The sequence below is a fragment of the Myotis myotis genome, unplaced genomic scaffold, assembly GCF_014108235.1.
Source record: "Myotis myotis isolate mMyoMyo1 unplaced genomic scaffold, mMyoMyo1.p scaffold_m19_p_14, whole genome shotgun sequence".
Classification (NCBI taxonomy): Eukaryota; Metazoa; Chordata; class Mammalia; order Chiroptera; family Vespertilionidae; genus Myotis; species Myotis myotis.
In genome coordinates, this window is record NW_023416318.1 from 5,896,814 (window position 1) to 5,918,652 (window position 21,839).

The following is a 21,839-nucleotide window of genomic DNA, read 5'->3' on the forward strand; positions in this document are numbered from 1 at the left end:
TGACTTCTTAGATCTCTGGCATATGCTTCAAAATAAACTAATTATGCCATTTATCCAATATATTATTTGTAATCAAATGGTTCAGTTTAATTGGAAACACATGCCAAAGATTATAACCAGATAATTAAGACAGCACTTTTTATTCTTAGATATTTAATGTTGGGTTTTGTGTTTTTTTTTTAACAAAGAGAAATATGTCTAAGCTCACATCAATTCCACTTGACAGGAGACCCTGCTATTTAGGTAGACAGCCACTCACAAAGGTGCTGGATGAGGAACCAGGCCCAGGACAGCCTCCTGGCTGGCGTCACCTGAAACCCGCTCCCTCTCCCTTCATTCATCATTGCGCGCCTTGCTGAGCTGCCCTGGGGCATTTCCTGAGCACAGTCTCCAGCTCTGACAAGGACACTAGCTTACGACTAATCACAGTAAAGCAGGGCAAAGGCACTCACCCTGAGCTTGACGCTATGGGTTAATTAGAAAGCACGCGCCTGAAATGTATTCAGTCAAATCAAGTCTTTAGAGAGTCATGCAAGGGAAGCTTGCTTTACTCTTCTGCTGAGAAAACTGGCATGTCATCTCTTCATTCTCTTTGGACTTTCTACATTATTGACCATCTTTTTGTATTCAGTCTTCATTTTTAAAAAATCTTTATTGCTGAAAGTATTGCATATGTCTTTTTTCTCCCATGGACCCCTTATAACCCGCCCCTGCCCTCTGCCCCAGGCCATCACCACCCTAGTGTCTGTGCCCGTAGGTTATGCGTAGATGCATACAAGGCCTTTGGTTCATCTCTTCCCACCCACCCATCCACCCCCGCCTTCCCTCTGAGATTCCACAGTCTTCATCCTATTTAACCTCTGTGTGTTACTTAACACAATTTAAAACCATCCACTCCTTAAAGGGAGTCTCACTATGCTTAAGGGGACCCTGCTCTACTGGGGTTCTCCTCATACCCTTCTGACAGCTTCTCCTCCCATCTTTTCCCCAGTTCTTCTTCCTTGACCTCCCCCAGCAGGTGGTATTTCTCCAGGACTAGCTGTATAGGGCAGGAGCAGAGCTGACCTTCTGGACACCTTTTGACAACCCATTATGAAGTCAAGGCCATGACAATAACTGTTAAGTAGCAATATGCCTGAGACTGAGGAAATAAGCTGCAATGGAAATGCACTTGGCATAGGCCTAAAACACCCCAAATGGAATGTCTGGACACTTGGATAAGGGCTCCATCTGGACACCAATCTGAGAGAGACCGCCACCCACTGTGGGCCATAAGAACGCAAAGCTCTGACCACCCAACACTCAAGCTTGGCTGTCACGTGCGGAGCCCAATGGGACTTCCACTCCCCTGTAGGAGTGCGACCTGGTTCCAGCTGCCTGGTTTGATACTTTGGATGCGGCCAGTGATCAGGACTTTGCACTGGATGCTCCCTCTGCTCACTCTATTATGTAAGATCTTCATGTAACTTGCATGTAACCCTATTGGCTTATTAGGGGGGTCTTCCCTAATATAGCTGGCATTATGGAAAGACACAAACGTGTGTGTGAATCCTTTCAAGGATGCCCCCCTTGCTTGTGACACCTGCTCCTTGTCCTCAGCTCTCTCAATATCCTCTTTCTTGAGGACCTCAACTACTCCCACACCAGAGTCATCACGTGCTTGTGAACAAGAACTCCAGTTCCACGTCCAGTCATCACCCTCCTGAGACTCAGCTCTGTACTTATGGTTGCACACTGGGCTTTGACAGCTGGAGGTACGATCACCTTCTTAAGTAGGTGTCTAACAATGAACTCTTCATTTTTCTCCAAAGCCTAGCACCTTCACTTCAATGGAGGAAAAGCAGAAGCAGGGAAATCATGGGAACCTATAATCGCACTTTATTCTCCTAATGCAGTGGTCGGCAAACTCATTAGTCAACAGAGCCAAATATCAACAGTACAACGATTGAAATTTCTTTTGAGAGCCAACTTTTTTAAACTTAAACTATATAGGTAGGCACATTATTATTAACTTAATTAGGGTACGCCTAAGGCTTAGGAAGAGCCACACTCAAGGGGCCAAAGAGCCGCATGTGGCTCGCGAGCCGCAGTTTGCCGACCACGGTCTAGTGCAGGGGTGGGCAAACTTTTTGACTCGAGGGCCACAATGGGTTCTTAAACTGGACCGGAGGGCCGGAACAAAAGCATGGATGGAGTGTTTGTGTGAACTAATATAAATTCAAAGTAAACATCATTACATAAAAGGGTACGGTCTTTGTTTTCAATAGTTTTATTCATTTCAAATGGGCCGGATCCGGCCCGTGGGCCGTAGTTTGCCCACGGCTGGTCTAGTGCATTCATGAAAAATTAGAACCACTGAGGAATGCTCAAGCATCAATATTATCTAGGACCAGGTGTGAAACAGCACAGAGTTGGATGGCCTGGATTAGAATTCTAGCTCCAACTCGTAGCTGTAACTTCTAGCTGAGCAGGGTGCTTAAAGGAGACATGTTTCGGTTTCCTCACTGGAACAGTAAGAATAGTATCAGTATCTATATCAGTGATGGTGGACCTTTTGAGCTCGGCATGTCAGCATTTTGAAAAACCCTAACTTAACTCTGGTGCCATGTCACATATAGAAATTTTTTGATATTTGCAACTATAGTAAAACCAAGATTTATATTTTTGATATTTATTTTATATATTTAAATGCCATTTGACAAAGAAAAATCAACCAAAAAAATGAGTTCGCGTGTCACCTCTGACACGCGTGTCATAGGTTCGCCATCACTGCTCTATACTATAAGGTTGCTGAAAAATTAAGTTGTGTAAAGAGCTTAGGATAGTATATGACACATAGAAGCGATACCTATTAACAATGAAGTCCTTTGAAATAGCTCTTTTATATAATCTATACTAATAAAAGGGTAATATACTAATTAGACCATCTGACTTCCTTTCGGACAAAGCCATGGTGGTGGGGGCCAAGACAGAGGTGGTTAGGAGTGATCAGGCCAGCAGGGGAGGGCAGTTGGGAGCCATGAGGCCAGCCAGGAAGTTGGGGGCCATGAGGCCGTCAGGGGAGGGTAGTTGGGGGCCAGCAGGCCAGCAGGGGAGCAGTTAGGCGGCAATCAAGGCAGTAGGTAGGCAAGTAGTTAGGAGCCAGAGGTTCTGGATTGCGAGAAGGATGTCTGACTGCGGATTGGGCCTAAACCAGCAGTCAGACATCCCCCAAAGGGTCCCAGATTGGAGAGGGTGCAGGCTGGGCTGAGGAAACCACCACCCCCACCCTCCCCACCCCCGTGCACAAATTTCATGCACCGGGCCTCTAGTAGTTTATATTTTCATTATCACTCCATCCTCCACCCTTTATTCAGGGCATTATCGACTCCCATTTAGTCCATCATCAAGACTCTAAATTGACCTTTCTTATACAACTTATTTTCCCCCTAATGGACCATTCTTAACATTTTGCTTAACCACACTAGCGTGTTGGCCCAAAATATTTACTGGCTCCCCAATTACCTATTATCACCAACCATCTGACAACTTACAGATGTTGCAATCTTACCCAGTAGTTCTCCAATTCTATTTCTATCATTCCCTTTATAATATACTAGAGGCCCAATGCACAAAATTTGTGCACTTGGCGGTGGTGGGGAGGGGGCGGGGTCCCTCAGCCCAGCCTGAGCCCTCTCACAGACTGGTAGCCCTCGGGGGATGTCCAACTGCCGCAGAGGCTCCTGCCACTGCCGCTGCGCTAGCCAGCCATGAGCCTAGCTTCTGGCTGATCAGTGCTCTCCCTGTGGGAGCGCACTGACCACCAGGGGGGAGCTCCTGCATTGAGTGTCTGTCACCTGGTGGGCAGTGCGCATCATAGCAACTGGTCATTCTGCTGTTCAGTCAATTTGGATATTAACCTTTTATTATATAGGATGTCACAATTCCGAATGGAACTAGGCAATGGGTTGCATTTTTCTTTCAACCCTCAGAATTACAATGTCATTTTCAGCAAGTATAGCCTAAAGAAATATAAGCTCACATCCATTTACTCCATGTTTAAGATCCCTGACCTTTAACATTCTCAGTAATCTGACATGAGCCCCTGCCTCTCAAAGGTCATCTTCCAGGACTCTCCTCATGAACCCATGGTTCCAGCCACAGTGGCCTCTGACTGCCTCACCCTACCTCAGTAAGCTTCATAAGTTACTGTCTTATCAATCTTTCTCTATTGAATATTTCAGTACCAACTTCCTCCCTGTTGCTTCTCGGAAGCCCATGTTGACCCTACTCAGGGAAGGCTCACTTCAACTCTTAGTGTAGAAGGCTCTCTTTCATTAAGTCCTATTATCGAGCTCAATGTCAGTTACCATCGAGCTTACCCATTTGGCTCTTGTCCCAGCATTCTTATTGGTGTGTGTGTGTGTGTGTGTGTGTGTGTGTGAGAGAGAGAGAGAGAGAGAGAGAGAGAGAGAGAGAGAGAGAGAGAGAGAGAGAAGAAGAAGAAGAAGAAGAAGAAGAAGGAGGAGGAGGAGGAGGAGGAGGAGGAGGAGGAGGAGGAGGAGGAGAAGGAGAAGGAGAAGGAGAAGGAGAAGGAGAAGGAGAAGGAGGGGGAGGGGAGGGGGAGGAGGAGAAGGAGAAGGAGAAGGAGAAGGAGAAGGAGAAGGAGAAGAAGAAGAAGAAGAAGGAGAAGGAGAAGAAGAAGGTGGGAGGAGAAATAGGAGGAGGAGAAAGAGGAGGAGAAAGAGGAGGAGGAAGAATAATGAAGTAGAAGGGGAAATCACCAATTACAATGCTTTGCTAAACTCTGGTATATCCTATGGCACCCAGCTGAGTGCCTCTCGAATAAACAGCTGGTAAATATTTGCTGATTAGCAGATTTAGGGGTCATGAACACAAATGTCCCTTTCTCCAATGGCTTCTGGAGAACAATAGGGCGCACAGGGAACCTAGCCTTTGCAGCCAAATGCATGTGGGTGGCACTTCAACTAGAGATGTACATTTTGGTCCACACTTGTATGTGATGTGGCTCAGTGACCCGAGACTCAGAATTCTTAGGGTGGAGCATGTCATCTATCAGGATGACGAGTGTTGGTTCTGCTTTCAGTGTGAGGCAGACTAGCTGAGGCAGCCAGTTCTTCTGGCTGGTGAGACACGACTGTACAATCCTAATCATGATTTATCTGAAAGAGGGAACTATTTTCAATTTCCATACTGGGGAAGCTAAACCAACAGGCATTTTCAGTGAGTGCATTTAAGTACAGAGTGTGAATGTGTGAAGAGGGAAGTGTTATTGAAAGAACAGTGTCATAGAAATAAAAATTCCGCAAACATCTGAAAGTTTCATATAAAGGTCTGACTAAACCACCATTGGTAAACAATGGCTCCTTGGCCAAATTAGGCATGCTATCCATTTTGCATGGTTAACAAGCTAAGCATGATTTTTACATCTGAAAAGCCATGGTCCTACCAACATGTTCCATTTCTGTCTAGAATCCTCTTCCTTATTACATCCCTAAAGAGTAAGATGGAAAGTAGCCTGGGGGGCGGGGAATGAAACTATGACATGAATCCAATAAGCCAGCAACTGAATAATTAGTTACTAGATTATCGATGGTTGAATTTTTAAAAATATTTTATAAGAGAAACAAACTTTTTATCCCAGAAATTATTTACACTCTGTCTTTGGTTTGGAATGTTAAATGATCCATTTAAAATGCAAAGTCAATTTCTATTTCTCAGAAGCAATTATGACTTAATTGCTGTTATCAACCTAATAAATTACTAGGTGGTTTCCACAACTGGTTATACACTCACATTTCATGTCTGATGAAAGAATAATTGTACCAATATTCTGCAAATATGAAAAGGAAATTGGTTCATTGGTCACAAGGAAAATGCATACACCTTGAGTGTAAACGCATCTATCTTTCTCCGTCTATTTTTAAGCAGGCAAATTAAGATGGGAAAGAAACAGTTTGTGTCTCACAGAAATAATGTGCAATGTGTTAATTGCTTTCCAAGAAACATAGCATGATTGAAAAATAGTCTTTGTGCTTAATGAGATGTCATGTTCTCCTCTGAACTCTGGATTTTGATGTATATCTGTTGATGATGATTTAAATTACATAGATTCTTTGTATAACACTGGATAACATAGAATGGGTTAAGCCAATTAAGAAGATCATGGTTGCCTGATAGAACCTAGTAATGTAATGAATGGATCATGAAGGCATGAAATGTCTATTGTGGAGAAGTTGATTTGGCATCTTGCAACAGTCTAGAAGGTTAAAAATAAATTACAGGTGCATAAACTGGATAGCCAGAAGATCAAAGCAGAGTATATTCATTTAATATTCATTAAACATTAACTTTATGTCTATGTGTTAACCATGCTAATAAGAGTATGCATGAGGTCTGGTCTCTCGCCTCCTAGTGTTACATTGAAGAGACAGAAAGTGGAAATAATAACATGTTTAATATTAATATGCACAAAACATAATCATAACATAGAATAATTAGCAGCTTAGTTATTGGGAGAATTAGCTTCCTCAGCTAGGATGAACATAAAAATATTAGGTAAGAGAGATAGAAGGAAGTTCAGCCAGAGGAACTAGCATGAGAGACAACCTGTGAATGAAACAGCAGTTGTTCATCTTAAGAATAGTGAACAGTTAATTAAGGCAGAACATAAAATGAAAGGTGATTAAAAGGAGGATATGGGATGAAAGAGATAGTCAGGGCCCAGTGAAATGATTTGATGTAACTCTAAGGACTTTGAAGTTTATCTTAAAGACGGCATCTCACTGGTGAGTAATACATAAGACCTGACTTGAATTTTGGGAAAGTCAAACTGGCAGAGATGATGAATATAGAGAGAAGGTGTTGGGAGGAGGGTGGGGCAAGTCGCTAGGAAGTTATTGCAGTGATCCAAACAAAAAATAAGGGCCTGAATAACCCAGTGGTCATCAAGATGAAGGTGAGAGAGCCACGCCAAGAGTCTAAAAAGGAACCGAACTCATAGGTTTTCAAGATTAACTGGAGAGAAAAGTGGACCAGTCTCTAGATTGAATGGCTTCGTTAAAAAGGCAGTTCCTTGAGCTCAAACAAGAAATACAAGGAGAGCAAAGGTTAGGCTTGACAGAGGGAAAATGCTAGGTTTAGTTTGAGAACTGTTTAGATGCTTAGAAATAATCCAAATTACCATGGCACAGATAGAGCTGGACACAGGCCTGGGCCTCAGAGAGAGACTGGGACTAGAGAAGATGTAGAGTACCTGGGGTCCCAACAATGCCCTTTTAGGGAGAATCCAATGGGGTAAAGGATACAAGTTTAGAGAAAAGCCATATTGAGGTGGCAGGAAAGAGGAACAAGCCAAGGAGAGGGAGATGTAATGGTCAAGGAGGTGGGGGAAAAATAGAGCAACATAAAGTTATTGACCTTGACGGAAGAAGTAGTTTATGGAAAGAGATGCCAAGAGTTACCCGAGAAGTGAAACCTACACAGAGGCAGCTTTCCAAGACTGATGCCTTGATGGCTTTTATTTAAGTTCTCCAAAATCCAAGGTAAAAGCTACACTGATTTAAACCAAAGGGCTAAAGCACATGGCAAGGTAAAAGATACATTATTTTATTATTGTCATTATTGTTATTATTATCAGTAATTTTGCACTATCCACACCATTTCTTCTCCCTTCAATGTAAATAAGTTTTGACTGTAATTATAATCCTTCAAGTAAACTGAAGGACTCATTTTGCCTCATCTGCCACCCAGCCCATACTGTCATTCATTCTTTCTTTCGATTAACAAAGATTGGGAACTTACTATGTGTCAGCCAGTGTTAGGCAACAGAAGTAAAACTGCTACCACAAAATAATTTTTAATGATGCACATTTCAAAAGAATATGAAATTAAGACATGAAGAACATGGGCATCTGCTGCTACTTTCTACTGTTCGTGGCAGCTCCATGTGGAAAATCACAGATCAGGGATTGCTTGAAAAACAGATTATTCCTTTTGAGCAATTTACCATCTAAGAAAATGCAGCCATTAGCTTTCTTACCCAAAGGAGTGCTGAGTGTGAGGTGCTAATTGTTAGCATGCTCCTCTGGATCTCTATTCCTTTAGGCTGTTGCACTTTATCCAATAGGGCTATGTTATTTTTGCCACTGAGACTCCTTACACACCCCCACCCTCCGCCTTCTCTCCCACCACTTATCTCCACTCTGCACCTGGCAGCCGGGTGAGGCCTGCAACACATGGCAGCAGGGCTGAGCTATATGAGTTGAAACTAGTGACATGAGGGGTTTTGCCATGGCTATTGTTTATCTCCCAGAGTTATACTCCTGCCTGGCAGCAGTTAACCGATGAGAAAATTGGCCTTTCCTTACTATAATTTACGAGGTAGTGCAAAGCTTAATTCGGCTGGACACAGAGACGGAAGGCTGCTAGGACATCATGAAGGATCTGGCCACTTGCCCCTCCGCCCATCCCTGTCCACAACACACCTTCTAAGTGCTGATTTAAACGAATTGATCCTGACCTAGAAATGTAAACAGTGGTCACTAGGACATGACCACTTAAAATACGTAGCAATTAATCTCTGATAAAATTAATCTATGCCCAGCTGGTACTTGCATAATTATAAATGTACAGTCATAAACTAAAAGCATAATAGACTTAAAATGACAGCAAAGAACAAACTGCTGAATTAGGATTATTGACATTAGCAAAAGAAACGGATGGTAAATGGAAGTTACCGGCAATGATTTATTTGGGAAACAATTTGTTTGAAGGTTTGGGGCCAAAGACTGATTGCTACACAATGACTTATACCTTATTTTCTGGCACTGTATTCACCAATAATGAATCTTTTCCAAGGATGTGGCAATCTGACCACCAAACATGACTTATCTTTCATTGTAAATATCTAAAATGATAGTCCCTTTTGAGGAGTTGGTCAGTTTTAACTGAATTTGCAATATAGCAAATCTTGAAAATAAAGATCTCTATTAACTAAAATGGTGAATTTAGATCACTTTTCAAAACATAAAAGTCAAGGTGAAAAATATTTCTTTAGTGCAAAGAGATCATAGAAGAGTATCCATTGTCCAGCAGCACCCTGGCTAACATATATTTAGTGTTTACTCTACCTCAGCTGCTCTACAAAGTGTTTTCATTAAGTCTCAGCAAACCTCAGTGGCCACCTCAGACCCATGTTACCTATGGGGAACCGAAACCCACAGACCTGCTCAAGCACCAGGGAAGCTGAGAAGTAACCAAGACAGTCCTATTTGGAACTCAAGAACCAAGGGCATCCTCTGTGCCCAGGCCCACACACAACAGCTGATCTCCTTGTAGTGAGTGGGGACCGCGGACAGAAGCTTAAACTATTTGTGTGAGCAGAGCAGAAGAGAAGCACGGATACTTATGGGTTTTAGAAAGATGGTTTAGTGTCAATGTGAGCAAGAAGAAGAAAAAATGAAAGGAAAGCAAAATAATACCGACATGACCATCAGTGATCGGAAAAAGCTTAATAAGTGTGAGGGCCCAGCCAGGTGTGGCTCAGCAGCTGAGAGGCAACCCAAGGAACCAAGAAGTCATTGGTTCGATTCCATATATGTATATGCCCATTGTGGGCTTGATCCCCAGTAGGGGGCGTGCATGAGGCAGCTGATCGGTGAGTCTCTCTCATCATTGCTGTTTCTGTCTCTCTCTCCTTCTCCCTTTCTCTCTGAAATCAATAAAAATATACTTAAAAAAAAGTGTGTGATGAAGGTTACAGAAGACAACAGTAAGGTATTTTCAAACAAGCAGATACACATATGTGTTTCTGGTCTTTCCAAAAGACCAACTAAAGCAGAGGCATGGAAATCGAGCATTGCCAGCTCTGGAAGTTCTTCGTAGGGCAGTTTTCGGAGAGGGAGCCTAATTGGGAGAGAGACAGGACCGGTCTTGAAGCTGCATCCGCAGAGCAAGCACCTCTTTTACTCAGACTGCAAGATTGCTGGGGGTATCTTTAGGAAGTTGATAGAGAGTGAGAACATAATACCTCCTTCACCATTCTCTTCAATGCTACTGCAATGAAAAGACCTGCGTTCTTACCTTGGTTATGAGAATACTTATTTGTGTGCCTTTCAGCAATATGTCTGATGTCTCTGGAAATCACTTTCTGGTTTATAAATCAGATAATATGAACTGTACAGTAACAAGGGGACTTTTAATGCTAGTGATCTTTACTTTCTGAATCATCCAGGTATTAGCTATTCTGTCTACTTATACGAGTATGTCCTAGTCTACAAACTATGAATCCACCCTCAATCTAGGATGAGGGGAAGCCCTCCCTACTCTTTGTCACAATTGAGTGGTTTGATCCTGGAAGTTTTCAAGAGAATATCATTGATGGAAAAGCTGAGTATCAATCAAAAGTAGGATTTCACAATGCCTTTTCACATCATTTTATTTTTTCTTATCATTTGCATTACATTCTTTAAAACAAGTGTCATGTCTTACTAATTAACTGGAAACAGAAAGATGTCATTTATGGAAATCATGTTGTTAAAAAAATAATGGTAGTCCTGGCCAGTGTTCCCAGTGGTTAGAGCATTGGCCTGCACACTTAAGGGCCATGGGTTTGATTCCTGGCCCCAATCAGTTCATGTGCAGGAGTTAACCAATCCATGTGTCTGTTTGATCTCTCTCTCTCTCTCTCTCTCTCTCTCTCTCTCTCTCTCTCTCTCCCCTCCTTCTCTCCCTTCCACTCTTCCTAAAACTCAGTGGAGAAAATATCCTCAGGTGAGGATGAAAAACAAAAATAATGATAAATTTCTTTATGCTGAGGTTCCTAGATGAAGCAGGAACACCAACTTATGCCATCACTTCATCTTTTATCCTACCCTTTCGGTCAGTCCCTCCTCTTTCTTCCAGAGGTACTAGGAGCAATCTTCAGAGACCACTAAACCTGAATAAATTTGATATTTAATGTGAACCTAAAGGTTTTCACCACGTCAGAAGCTACTAAAGCAATGAGAATTCCCAAATAACACCACAGAGAAGCTTACACACTTAGTGTTAGCAGTGGCCTTATGAGTTCTCACTTCAAGATTCATCAGGTTTTTGTGCACTGGGGGGTAGATAAGGGAGAGCAAATACCATTATGGTATCTATAGCCACTGCCCAGTGGCATTAACAATCTTTCAGTTAGGAACTGTCCCCAAAGGCTTTTCTAGGGAATAGCTTCAAGGCTGGCGTTGGATAGATGATGTTATTATCGGAAGGAGAAAATTATCTAACATCCATGAGTGTCTACCATTAGACACCTGGGATCTCATAAGGTTATTATTACAAACTTGGAGTCAATATTATTACCCTATTTTATAGATGAAGAAATAGAAGCATTTCTAGCTGGCTTGGCTCAGTGGATAGAGCATTGGCCTGCAGACTGAAAGGTCCCAGGTTTGATTCTGGTCAAAGGCACAGACCTGGGTTGCGGGCTCAATCCCCAGTGGAGGGTGTGCAGGAAGCGGCTGATCAATGATTCTCTCTCATCATTGATATTTTTATCTCTCCCTCTCCCTTCCTTTCTGAAATCAATAAAAATATATATTAAAAAAAAGAAACAGAAGCATAGAGGGATGTGGTTGGTTCAAACACAAGCTTGTTCTGTTTGCCCTACACTATGCAGTCCCATTGTCCACTAGCAGGACCAGCACAGGGCCAGCACTGGACTCATTTAAGCCCTTGGTTATGTCAGCTGCTTAAGCATCTCTGGGTAACCATTTCCCTAAAGCCTTAGCTCAAAGAATGTATGTAGTAAGCAGAATATCAGAGAACACATACCATTTTGTTCTGACTACACTACATACATTAGGGAAATGAACAATGCGACTAAATCCGTTTAGGTAAAGTTTCTAGAACATGCTGCCAGAGGTGAAGTTTGGGAAGAACATTAAGGAGTTTGGTTGATTCAATCAAATGGTTTTGCAGGTAGGGGCAGGACGTGTGTGTGTGTGTGTGTGTGTGTGTGTGTGTGTGTGTGTGTGTGTGTTTACTTCACCACTGAATCAAAGTAACATCTTATAAATGGGTACCAAGTACTTTCCCATGAGAAGCATATGAGAAGGGGAAAATACAACCTGCAGGCTAAAGACAAGCACCACTAACATAAAAAATCAGAAAAGAAAGGAGGCAGACATTTTAACTAAACCACATTTTTCACCAGTAAATAGTTCACTCGATTAAAGAACTTGTGTGGTTCCTAAATTTTAAAGTATGACTAATTAATAAATGATAATCAAATGGCATCTGCCATCACATGTTTAAACAACTTAGATATCTATATATCAATTGATGGCATGATATTGATATATGATTATCATATGTGATAATCAATTACATCATATCCCCTGTTATATTTACTACTAATTATCTGAAATAAAGATGAACTCAGACTCATAGACTCTGTCAATATTCTCAAAAGAGAATATTACCCTCATGGGGAAAAATACAGATGCTTACTTTTCCCTTGTGAAAAAGAACTAAAACCAGATTGAAAATGTAATAATTTTGATTAAAGACAAAAGGGAGGCAAACAAATGAGAATTTAAATTGCAATTTTAAAAATAATATGTCAAATCTTATTCTGTTATTTGCTTAATTATATTTGTAGCTCCATATTTATTGAAGTATAAAAGAGAAAATTAAATTGTGCTGGGATATTTCTTTGGAGGAATTATTTTTTTAAAAAAGCATGATAGAAAGGTAAGTTATATTATCAGAAAATACTCCTGACTTCAAAAGTCAGAGCTGCCATGGTGGGTGTGGCTCAGTTGGTTGACCAAAAGGTGCAACTAAAAGTCAGGGTTCCAATTCAGGGCACATGCCTGGGATGCAGGTTCCATCGGTCATGTTGTCTGCGGGTGGTGGCCAATCTATGTTTCTTTCTCTCTCTCTCTCTCTCTCTCTCTCTCTCTCTCTCTCTCTCTCTCTCTCTCCTTCTCCCTCAGTCTCTCTCTGAAATTAATAAAAACATATTTAGAACAAAAGCCAAAGCTGTCTGGAAGCAAGAAGATACAGGAGATGCCAATATCCCAGGATAAGATTTCTGGACAAGAAATAAGGATACTAGATAACCAGGACCTGGAAGGGATGTAGCTGGCTCTGACGCCTGGGTAATTGGTTGTCCTAGATCAGCCGTGGGCAAACTACGGCCCGCGGGCTGGATCCGGCCCGTTTGAAACGAATAAAACTATGGAAAAAAAAGACCGTACCCTTTTATGTAATGATGTTTACTTTGAATTTATATTAGTTCACACAAACACTCCATCCATGCTTTTGTTCCAGCCCTCCGGTCCAGTTTAAGAACCCATTGTGGCCCTCGAGTCAAAAAGTTTGCCCAACCCTGTCCTAGATGCTGGCTGACCTGGCCCCACACTCAGTCAGCAGACTCCCTCACCTCTCCACCCTGTCTGTGCTTCTCTTTCTACAAACTCACCTGCATCTGTATCTACTTCACCACTTTCCTGGGGCTAGAAAATTTTCCAAAAAGATTAACGTGACTTTCATTGCATAACATTAGTGTACGAACTGGGTTTGGGCCCATCGTATATACTTCGTCTGTGCTATGTTTACAAGTATACAGGCACCTGCTGGAGTGTTTCTTCATGTTCTGTTTGGCCACCAGGTGTCACTATATGATAAAGAATGCTATACCACCACTGGCTGTGTCAAGCAGGAAAGGACTACAAGGTAATTCCAATTCCTTTAATCTGCCAGAATGGAAAAGAACATATAGATTCAGAAGTCCATTTTGAGAAGATACAGTGAAGAGCTAATAATTGCGGGGCACTACTTACCCCCCTGTTATTGATACTGCATTCTACCAGATTGGGAAATGTGCTTCTATTTTTAAAAAAAATGTGTATAAAAGTATTTATTTTTAATTTTCTAAATGTAAAATGAGCACACTAAGCAATACTATTGGGAGATAAATTAAATATAAGTAGCTTTAACTATATTTGAAAAATGCTAGATGCTGTAGAATTTGGATTAAGAATGTTTAAAGTATATATCTACATAAATTATAGGCATTTAATAATCATACTGGTGGGTATGTAAAGTGAACTAAGAAGCAGAAAAAAAAAACACTTCTATTCTATGCAAGAAAGTTATATCATGCAAAAAAAAAACAACAAAAAATAATTTCCCACAAATCACTGAAAGTTCTAAGATTGTTTACTTAGAATTATTAAAAAATTGGTCTTAACTAAAGCTTTCTGTAGAAAACATTAACTCTTTTGATATATGAAGATAAAAAGTCAGTCCTCGGGCCTCTTGATTTTACTCCCTCAATACGGTTCAGGTTTATCCACTTCCTCCCATTCCTACTCCAAGCACACACTTCAGACATTCATAATTTCTCACCTTACTCACTCTCACTGCCCTGTGGCTTTGACCCTTTCAAATTTATTCTCTACCCTGTGGCCTGAGGGGCCCTTCTTATTTTAAATTTCACTTTTTTAATTACAGTTGACATTTAGTATTTTTTTTTATTAGTTTCAGCTACACAGTATAGTGGTTAGGGTAGGCGATCGCATACTTTACGAAGTGATCCCTCTGATATTTCCAGCACCCACCTGACACCATACATCAAGTTAAGATATTCCCTATACTATGCTTTTACATCCACATGACTATTTTGTGACTACCAATGTTCAGTTCTTAATCCATTCACCTTTTGTTACCCAGCCCCAAACCCTCCAAAACCCCTCCCTCTGGCAACCATTAGTTTATGAGTCTCTATTTTGTTTGCGGAATATTACTTGACCATAATAAAGAATGAAATCGTAATCATTTGCAACAGAATGGGTGGGCCAAGAGGGTTTCAACTAAGTGAAATAAGTCATAGAGAAAGACAAATACCATATGATTTCACTTATATGTGGAATCTAAAGAACAAATTAAAGGGACAGAGGGATCTTGTAAAACAGAAATCTGACCATGCATTTCCCCGCTTAGCTCACCAGCACGTTCCCAAGGCTCTCAGGTTGAAGTCCAGCCCCTTGCAAGTCCTCTAAGGCTCTCCAGGATCTTCCCTCTCTTCACCCACCTAGCCTGATTTCTCCTCTTGCCCTGGCTCCATCCAGGGGATGAATAATTTATGCACACTCTATCCACCAGGCCTCCATATGCAATTGATGTTCCTTCAGTCTGAGAAACACTCATTCATACTTCATCAAGTTAATTCCTACTCATGCACCACCTCCTCCAGGAACTCTTCTATGATTTCACCCTCCCTAACATTACCACCCCATTGCCTCCCGCCTCCCCCCCCCCCCCCCACACACACACAGAGTAGTTGCATTTCATACTATACTAGAGGCCCGGTGCATGAAATTCATGCAATGGGGGGTGGGGGGGTGGGCGGGGGCGGTGGTCCTCAGTCCAGATTGTGAGAGGGCACAGGCCAGGCTGAGGGATCCCACCAGTGCACAATCGGGGCCAGGGAAGGATGTAGACTGGCCAGCTGGGGAGGGACAACAGGTGAGCTCCAGGGCTTGTCCAGCCCGTCTTGCTCAGACCTGATTGGCCAGACCCCAGCAGCAAGCTAACCTATTGGTCAGAGTGTCTGCCCCCTGGTGGTCAGTGCACATCATAGTGAGTGGTTGAGCGGCCTTAGCATATCATTAGCATATTACACTTTGATTGGTTGAATGGCCAACCGGACAACTGGATACTTAGCATATTAGGCTTTTACTATCCTATATAATAATGAGCTAATATGCTAATTCGACTGGACGGCAGAACAACCTTCTGGAATTACCTTCCAGAATGACCAGTGGGTGGGGGGTGGGACAGCGAGGCCACAAGGCAGCCAGGGCCGTGAGGCAGTTGGGGCTGCGAGGACCGAGCCCCTTGCAGGAATTTTGTGCATCAGGCCTCTAGTATGGATAAATGCATACCACTGTATTTATGCAAGCTGTTTACTAAGCAGTTCTCCTTTCCATCCTACACATCCTATCTAATAAAAGAGAAACATGGTAATTAGCCATACCTCCGCTACCCTTCCCATTGGCTAATCAGGGTGATATGCAAATTAACTGCCAGCCAAGATGGCGACTGGCAGCCAGGCAGCTTCAAGCGAATATGAGGCTTGCTTGCTTCAGTGATGGAGGACTCCAACGTTCCCCGCCTGCTGCTGCTGGCCTCTGAGCTTGCAGTTTGAAACATTGTTACAAATATAGAAGCTAAACAAAACCCCATAAACCTGCTTTCAGTGAGCAGGGATCTCAGAACTGGAGTTGAAACAGTGTTTCGATTATAGAACCCAAACAAACCAGATACTTGCTTTCAGCAGCGGAGGCCTAAGAGCTGGAGCCAAGCCTCAGAGTTAAAGCTGGCCCAGAATAAAAAAGAAAAAAAAGAAAAAAAAAGAGCGGTTGGTAGCTTCAGTCACCCGCCAGCCTGAAAACAGCCCTCAGCCCCTCACCCAGACTGGCCAGGCACCCCAGTGGGGACCCCCACCCTGAAGGGTGTGTGACCAGCTGCAAACAGCCATCAGCCCCTCATCCAGGCTGGCCAGGCACCCCTGTGGGGACCCCCACCCTGATCCAGGACACCCTTCAGGGCAAACCAGCCAGCTCCCACCTATGCACCAGGCCTCTATCCTATATAGTAAAAGGGTAATATGCCTCCCAGCACTGGGATCAGCGGAGCCGCGAGGCCTCCCGGCACCAGGATCAGCGTGACATGGGGCAGCGCCCAAACCCCCTGATCACCCTGCGGCTCTGTGTGTGTCAGGGGGCGGGGCCAGAACCTCCCTATCTGCCCTGCTCTGTTCGTGACAGGGGAAGGCGCCCCAACCCCCTGATCAGCCCTGCTCTGTGCCTGATGGGGGGAGCTCCCCAAACCCCTGATCACCCTGCGGCTCTGTGTGTGACAGGGTGTGGCGCCCCAACCCCCTGATCAGCCCTGCTCTGTGTGTGACAGTGTGCGGCGCCCTAACCCCCCCCATCCCCCACGGGCCCTGCTCTGTGTGTGACGGGGTAGAGCCATAACCTCCCCACCGGCCCTACCCTGAGTATGACAGTGGCGGCGCCCCAACCCGCTGATCGGCCCTGCTCTGTGGGTGATAGTGGGCGACGCCCCAACCGCCCCCCACGGGCCCTGCTCTGCGTGTGACAGGGTGGAGCCATAACCTCCCCATCGGCCCTGCCCTGAGTGTGACAGTGGCAGCTCCCCAACTCCCTGATCAGCCCTGCTCTGTGTGTGACAGGGGCCGGTGCCCCAACTCCCCTATTGGCCCTACTCTGTGCGTGACAGGGCGGAGCTCCCCAACGCCCTGATGGGCCCTGCTCTGTGTGACGGGGTAGAGCCATAACCTCCCCATCGACCCTGCCCTGAGTGTGACAGGGTGCGGCGCTCCCACCCCCTGATCCGCCCTGCTCTGTGCGTGACAGGGTACAGAGCCCCAACCCCCCTGATTGGCCTTGCTCTGTGAGTGACAGGGGGCAGCACCCCAACCCCGATTGGCCCTGCTGTGTGCGTGACAGGGGGTGGCGCCGCAACCTCCCCATCGACCCTGCCTTGAGTGTGACAGGGGGCGGTGCCCCAACCCCCCAATCGGCCCTACCCTGAGTGTGACTGAGGGTGGCATCGCAACCTCCCGATCCACCCTGCTCTGTGCATGACAGGGGGCGGCACCCCAACTCCCCAATCAGCCCTGCTCTGAGCCTGACCAGGGGCTGCACCTAGGGATTGGGCCTGCCCTCTGCCACCCGAGAGCAGGCCTAAGCCAGCAGGTCATTATCTCTCGAGGGGTCCCAGACTGCGAGAGGGCACAGGCCGGGCTGAGGGACCCCTCTTCCCCCAGAGTGCACAAATTTTTGTGCACCGGGCCTCTAATCTTTATTATATTTCACTTGGCACACTGTAAGCTCTCAATGAATGATCTTAGCCTTCCTGTCTCTAACCCCTAGTGCAAGGCCTACAATTAACTAGAGATATTATTTGAGTAAACCAAGGTCATACATCCTTAGTTATTCTGCAGAGCATGGAGTAAGATCCAGATACATGGATCCAAGCCCCTGGCCCTTTCCAATGTCTGGGCTACTTCCAATGGCCATTAAGTAGAAACTACTTCATAGGAACATAGCAGACATCATTATTGAGAAGTACTGATTAAAGTATTAAAGAAAAATAGACATAATAACTACAGATGTTAAACCTTTCAAAATATTGGCATGCACGAAGATAGGGAGAACATTGTTGATTTGCCTGCTCTAACTTTTTGCTACCTAAATTAGAATATGAAATTGCTTTCCACAAGCTAAATGGTCCTGTTTACTGGCCTTCATTTGTATGCATTTGGCCTCCTGCTTAATTGCTTTAGAACACTAGCTATATCTTGTATTTGCCTTAGCAGCATGTTTACAGTATTTTGATAGGGCCCCTCTCCTCTCCTCTGCCCGCCCTCACTCTAATGTCATGTAATGTGTAGGAAACTTACAGTCCTCATAACCTGCTATGGGTATTCCCAGATGTCTGCAGTCAGAATGACATAGAATGTCACAGAAGGAGATGAGGTCTGGGGTAAGCTTCTCTGATAAATATGTTGATTTCCACAGCAAAAGAGAGGTTTAGACCTGGGAAGGGACTGAACAAGACGCTCTGAAAATTTACTTCACCAAGGAGGCATTTCTCCTGGCCTACTGTTGTAGGGACTAAGAGTCAATAAAAGCCAGTAGGAATCACTGAACCAGCTGGAACTCAGATTCATGGATCCTTAAAGGGCCAGTACTTCCACAGGAGCATCAATCTGGATCAAGTAGGAATAAAAATAACTATCTCACTATTCAAAAAGGGTAAGAGTGATATTTGGAGAAGTGGGACAACAAACTCATCTTTTCCTTCAGCACAGATCTCCAAGGTCACACATCTGGGTTACCGCTTTAGCACCCCAGCTCTCCACTGCACCTATATTCTAAACCTGGATCCCAAACCCTGCTCTCAGGCAGCCAGAAAGCTCTCCTCCATGTCCCCCACGGGCTGGGTCCTGCTGTGAAATGATTACTACAACCTAATCTCTTGCTGGTCAGTCTCCAGAAGATCTGTATACACCTATGAAGAGCACACCGTTGGCACAGCCTCTGGGAGAATTCCCCAGGGGAGAACTCTCTCATCAGGGGAGTCAGCCTAGGTCCCTAACCTTGTCAGGTCCAGATCCTTGCCATCCCCTCGGGCCTGTGATGCAGATGACTTGTCATTGCTTATGCTCATATGCCAGTATTTCCATCCACTGAGTACGAGACCAGTAAGAGAATTATAGATCAAGAAAAGGAAACCCATTTAAAGAGAAGAAGAAGAAAGAAAATCTGAGAAGATAGTGGGGGTATGAAAAAGTAGGTAAAATAGGAAGGATGACATGTTCAGTGTTGGTATGTCATGGTGACATTTCAGCTCCATGTTGCTGCGACCAGACTGTCCTACTTCCCAAGTACAGATATTTAAATCTTGCCCGTTAGAAATAATAACGAGAAAAAGCATGGTTAATACTATTATGAATGCCCCCTCTTCCAATGTGAAGCAGTTAAGAACTGAAAAATAAAAGATTTATAAGGGAGGTGTCCCTAGAGATTCTCAGATACAGAATCACAGAGGAGGGGCAAGGGAGGATGGCAAGGCTGAGTAAGGTATGAGCTAGCTGGCAGCCAAGAAATGGAAGCAAGGATTAGAATCTGCATCTCAAAGAACTCTGTAAACAAAAACAAAAAAGTAAAATATGAGAATATGGTAAATATGGTAGCCTAACACTTTTTTTTATGGTTGTCTAAGAGAAATACATTTTTCTGTAGGTTGAGGGGATGGAATCATTGGAGAAGGAGAAACTAAATGTACAAGGAAAAGAAAATGTTTAATCAAAGAAAATTCCCAAGGCACATGGGAAATGAAAGAAGCAAGGTCACAAGTAGAGAGTTAGAAGAATTTGAGACAATGTTTATTGTCTGATTTAAAGAAAAACTTTAAAAAGGAAAGAACTATCCATTATAAAGACTGGGTCATGAATGGTATTAATTTCCATTTTTTTCAAAGTATTTTCATCTAAAAAAGAAGTTTTAAAAATCCAGATATAGTATGCTCCCTTCTCTTTAATAAAATGAAGCAATTCTATAGGAATTATTTAATTTTCCTCTCTTTCAACCCTCGAAAGTTTTCTGGCAGTCAAAATTGACATTATAATGTGGTTTATTCTGAGCAGTCATTAGAGTTTTCTAGAAATTCTTTTGAGTATCCCTTAGCAGACAGTTTCACTAGATAAAAGTATTCACCTCAAGCTTCCACATTTTAAAGAGAGGCTGATTTTTCCATTGATTAGCTGTCATTTCACTCTTTGCTGTTATATCATCAGAGATGCATTTGACAGTTTCAAGTTGTCAAAAAATGCTGGGTTTTTCCTTCATTCTTTTGCTTCATAAATCATCCCCATAGGCAGAATAATAGTGGCAAGAATACATACAGTGCCAGGCATTGAGCCACAATCATAACTACCCAGTTAGAAATTCAATCCTATAATTTAGACGAATGAATAGAAAACTACTAATTTTTACCTTGTTCTTCCTCAACCATCAAACTCTCAGTCCCTTCTGCATCCTACCCCACCCCATGTTTGAAACATGGAGGATTATTAATACACAACAATCTTCAAATTCAACACTAGGGCATATTAGCTATGCTGATATGAAATGATATTGTACATTTCTGTGATTCCCTTCACTTCAGGATATCAAAGCACTTGACTTTTTAAAATCTCACCTGGCATGGCTCAATGGTTGAGCATTGACCTATGAACCAGGAGGTCATGATTCAATGTGCAATCAGGGCACATGCCTGGGTTGCAGGTGCAATCCCCAGTATGGAGTGTACAGGAAGCAGCTGATCAATGAGTTTCTCTTCTCATTGATGTTTCTGTCTTCCTCTTCTTCTCTCTTCCTCTTTGAAATCAATAAAAAAAAAATGTATTTTTAAAAATCTCCATTACATTGGCAAGCCATTAAACTAAACCTCAGGAAGTTTCCCATTCCATGTAATATCAATTTGTTTAATATCTGAGAATAGCATTCAGAATTCAGGACAGATGCCTGTGAATTCTAAATCAATTTTAAGTCAATCTGCCTGGGAAGTAAAAAAAAAATCAAATTATTCATTATGAAACTGAAGAACAGAAATGTATAATGCTGTTACAAAGTAAAGAGAAATGGAATATTATTTTTAGGAAAAGAATTTCAAATAGCATTAGGACTTGTAGGGTTGCTGGTGTTAGAAATAGATCATCTATAAGTGGTTAATTACCTTATATGCTATAATATTCAATCATACTTTCCTAGCATTTCTGCTTTTGAGAAAGTAACTTAAATTAATTGCATTTACTAAATAACAATTTTTAGTGACCCACGCCAAATGGAATTACTAACTACGAACTGCCAATTTAGACAGCTGCACATGTTCATTTTTGTCAAGCTTGTACAAATAAAATTTTAGACATTAGATAATGCTTTATATAATTCATGTAGCTAGAGAACCAGTATTCATTTAATAATAAAATATTACAGGGTTAATATACTAAGCTAATAGAATATGTAGTTACTTAGATGACATATAATACACTTAGTTAATACAGTAAGTAATAAAAATTACTTGGTCTCGTATTTGTAATACCATATGAAGTGAATAAAGTACAATTAGGGAATTCCATGTGTTATAAAAAGCATCTTCTATTGTTATCTTTATGTGTTCAGCTCCCAAAGCCTTAACTGTGCAGCATGAGAATGTATCACCAGAGTTGAAATTAACATATGTCCACATTC

The 21,839-nt window shown here is 42.8% G+C and overlaps 1 protein-coding gene across 2 annotated transcripts in view; it reads right to left on the reverse strand.

The window, feature by feature from the left end:
* Positions 1 to 21,839, reverse strand: part of CTNNA2 (catenin alpha 2) — a 1,123,259-nt gene that overhangs the window by 746,994 nt on the left and 354,426 nt on the right. The window lies entirely within an intron of this gene.